Raw genomic sequence first — 4,639 nt, 5'->3', positions numbered from 1 at the left:
CTGTAAGAGATCTACATAAATGGAAGAACATATCATGCTCATGGATAGGAAGACTGAATGTTGTGAATGTCAATTCTACTCAAACCAATCTATACATTCAATGCAATCCCAATCCAGATCCCATCATCTTTCTTTAAAGATATGGAAAAAAAACAATAATTAATTTTATATAGAATGTAAAGACCTTAGATAAAGAAAGCACTACTGAAGAAGAAGAACAAGGTCTCACACTCCCAGATCTCAAAACTTATTATACAGTCACACAGGTCAAAATATCCTGGTATTGGTAAAACCACAGACACATAGACCAGTGGAATAGAATTGAAAATCTATAAAAAATAGATCCCTAGACCTATGGTCAGCTGATTTTTGACAAGGGGCCAAAATTCATTAAATGGGAAAGAGATTGTCTGTTTAACAAATGGTGCTGGAAAAACTGAATATCCATTCACAGAAAAATAAACAAGATCCATACCTCACACCATACACAAAAACTAACTCCAGAAGAATCAAAGACTTAAATGTGAAACCCCAAACTATAACCTTCCTCAAGGAAAAAAAGTAGGGGCAAATTTAGGGGCCCTAAGTTTTGGTATAAATAGACTGTCAAGCATAACCCAAAATGCACAAACAGACGAAGATAAACTAGATGAATGAGACATTCTAAAAATTACATTTTATGTGCTTCATAAGAGTTCTCCAAAAGAGCCAAAAGAGAACCTGGGAATATTGGGAAAAATATTTGGCAAGGACATATCTGATGAGGGACTTCTCCCTAAAATTTATAGAAAACTCCAACACCTCAACAACAAAAAGAAAAACAATCCAATGAAGGAAGAAGTCCAAGTTGCATTGAAAGAATTGGTGAAAAAAAGGCCCCAGGAATTGATGGGGTCATTGAGATGTTTTGGCAAAACAGTGTTGGAGACTCTTGTTTATGCCAAGAAATTTGGAACACAGATACATGATTAAACTGACTGGAGGAGTTCAACATTTTCTCCCATGCCAAAGAAAACTGATCCAACAGACTGTGATAATTATTCAACAATAAGGTAAATATCACAAGCAATAAAATTTTGCTGAAAGTTTTTAAAAAAATTGTTGCAACAGTGTATTTGCAGGGAATTCCCAGAAATGCAAGATGGATTTAAAAAATGCTGTGGAATGAGAGATGTCATTGCTCATGTCAGATGAATCTTAGCTGAAAGCAAAGAATACCAGAAAGATGTCTGATTGTGTTTTATTGACTATGCCAAGGCATCTGATTATGTGGATCATAACACATTATGGATAACATTGACAAAAATAGAAATTCCAGGACACTTAATTGTGCTTATGAAGAACCTGTACATAGAACAAGAGGCAGTCATTCGAAGAGAATAAAGGAATACTGAATGATTTAAAATCAGGAAGGTCATGTGTCAGAGTTACGTCCTTTCACCACACTTATTCAATCTGTATGCTGTACAGATAATTTGAGAAGATGGATTACTTGAAGAAGAACACAGCATCAGGATTGGAAAAAAACTGATGAACCCCCTGTGATATGCAGGTGACACAACCTTGCTTGCTGAAAGTGAAGAGCACTTGAAATTTATTCAATTTAATGAACCAAAACTAATGAAAATTAAAGACTATGGTCTTCAGTATGGATTACACCTCAACATAAAGAAACAAAAATCCCCACAACTGAACCAATAAGAAATATCATAATAAATGGAGAAAAGAAGGAAGTTGTCAAAGATTTCATTTTTCTTGGACCCACAATCAACATCTATGGAAGGAGCAGTTAAGAATTCAGTTGTCGTATTGCACTGGACGAATCTGCTGCAAAAGACCATTTTGAAGTGTTGAAAGCAAAAATTTTACTTTGGATACTAAGGTGTGCCTAACCTAAGCCATGGTATTTTCAGTTACCTCAAATGCATGTGAAAGCAGGACAATGAATGAGGAAAACCAGAGAAAAGTTGATGTCTTTGAATCGTGATGTCAGAGAAGAATACTGAAAATACTGTGAACTACCAGAAGAATGAATAGTTCTGTCTTGGAAGAAATGCAGCTGGAATTCTCCTTAGAAGTGAGAGTGGCCAAACTTCCTCTCTCCTACTTTAGTCATGTTGCCATAAGGAAGCAGTAGCTGGAGAATGATACTGTGCTTGATAAAGTGGAGTCAGAGAAAAAGCGTAAGACCTTAATGAAATGGATTGACACCATCTGCGATGATGGCTGCAATGATGGGCTCAAGCATAGCAAGGATTGTGAATATGGTGCAGGATGAGGCAGTGTTTTGTTCTGTTGGACATAGGTTGCTATGATTTGGAATACACTTGACAACATCTAAAAAAAACAATAAGTATCCTTAACTTTGCCCCCAACATGTTCTACTGTATTCATGGATATATTTGCATTATATGTAAGTACACATACAGAAATATCTTCTGTCAAACCTATATTGTTCAGCTTGAGTATCTATGTATTCACTAGTAAAGTACTGTTGTTACTGTTATTACAGGATTGTGCATGTAATAGTGTTTATTTTTATTGCCTTTATTTGCTATGCTTCTCCCAGTGTCTTGCCTTCATCATTTTCTGCTGGCCTCCCCCATATTGTATATTGTCTTCTCCTACAACACAATATTGACTCTTTTGTGATTGATTAATTTTACTCAGCATAATCTCCTCTTGACCCATCTATATTAAGAGGTGTTTCCCAGATTCATCTTCATCTTAATGTTGCCTAATATTCCACTGTATGTATGTACCATAGCTTGTTTATCCTTTCATCCCTTAATGGGCATTTAGATTATTTCCATCTTTTTGCTATTGTGAATAGTGCTACAATGAACATGGGTGTGCATGTATCTATTCACGTCATGGTTCTTATTTCTGTAGGATAAATACCTAGTAGTGGGATTGTGTATCATGGGGCACTTTTGCTTTTTCCAAATTTATAGTGGAAGCACTATACCATTTTCCAAAGTAGTTGTACCATTTTACAGTCTGACCAGCAGTGTATGAGGGTTCCAATCTCTCCACACCCTTGCCAGAATCTGTTACTTTCTTTTTTTTGTGAAATTTGCTATTAATGCTGGGGAGATAATATCTTTTGTTTTGATTTGTATCTCTCTAATGGCTAATGATCATGAGCATTTCTTCATCTGTTTGTTAGTCACCTGAATGTTTTATTTGGTAGAGTGTCTGTTCATGTCCTCTGCTCATTTTTTAATTGATTTTTTTGGCTATTTGTTGTTGAGATGTTGAGATTTTCTATACATTTTAGAGATTAGTTCCTTTTCTGTTATGTCATTGCCAACAGTTTCCCCCAAGTCTGTTGGTTCTTTTTTCACTCTTTTGATGAAATATTTTTCATAAGATTTCATATAGTAATAGCCTCTGGATTATCTGTATATCTTATGTGACCAATCTCTAATTATGTTGCATTTTCTATCTAGGTGAATGCTTTCAAAATATTTTTTGTTAATAGCTAATGGGGGTGGTATTTAGGCAAAAATAATATATTAAGGTAATCTCAATTTATGATGTATTTGAATTACAATGAACTACACTTATGATTGTCCTTTTTTTGTACATCTTGTTGGTAGTAATCAGAATTTCAGCAGGTAATTTGCTGATGTTATCATACTTAGATATTCATTTGTAGATGCTAAGTTTTATGATTTACTGTCTAAAACACTGCCATATGGATTTAGTTTTCTAAGCTAAATCAGAGGCTTCAGTTGCTTGAAAACATGGACCCAAAAGCTGATCATAGGGGATATCAAGCTCAATTGCCATAACATCCTACACAAAAACATTGTTCTACATCCTACTTTGGTGAGTAATGACTGGAATCTGAAAAGCATGCATGTGGCCATCTCAGATGCAATAATTGGTCTCTCCCTATCTGGAGCAAAAAAAAATGAAGAAAACAAATGATTCAGTGAAACAATTAGTCCAAAGAACTAGTGGGCCATGTGAATCTCAGCCTGCATGACCCTGAGACCAGAAGAACTAGATGGTGCCTGGATGCCACTGTCAACCACTCAGAAATGGATCATTGTAGGAGATCCTGGATGCTGTTTTTGTTAGGTGCTGTCAAGTCTTTTCTGACTCATAGTGACCCTATGCACAGCAGAACGATACACCACCCAATCCTGCGCAAGCTCCATGATCCTTGCTATTTCTGAGCCTATCATCGCAGCCACTGTGTCAATCCATTTTATTGAAGGCCTTCCCCTCTTTAATCGACCCTACACCTTACCAAGCATGACATCTTTCTCCAGGGAATGGTCCCTTCTGACCACATGACCAAAGTAGATGAGAAGAAGACTGGCCATTCTTGCTTCCAAGGAGGATTTCGCTGCACTTCCTCCAGGACAGATCTGTTAGTTCTTCTAGCAGTCCATGGTACCTTCAGTATTCTTTGCCAGCACAACTCAAAAGCATCAACTCTTCTTTGCTCTTCCTTGTTCATTGTCCAACTCTTGCATGCATATGAGGTGATTGAAAGTATCATGGCTTCTGTCAGGTATACCTTAGTCCTCAAGGAGACATCTTTGCTTCTCAGCACTTGAAACAGTTCCTTCGCAGTTGACTTCCCCAATGCTACACGTTGTCTAATGTCCTGACTGCTGCTTCC

Source organism: Orycteropus afer, unplaced genomic scaffold (assembly GCF_000298275.1).
Source record: "Orycteropus afer afer isolate SDZICR_OR568_19922 unplaced genomic scaffold, OryAfe1.0 scaffold00246, whole genome shotgun sequence".
In the NCBI taxonomy this organism is placed as follows: domain Eukaryota; kingdom Metazoa; phylum Chordata; class Mammalia; order Tubulidentata; family Orycteropodidae; genus Orycteropus; species Orycteropus afer.
The sequence above is the reverse complement of the archived record's forward strand: the minus strand, read 5'-3'. Positions refer to the sequence as shown.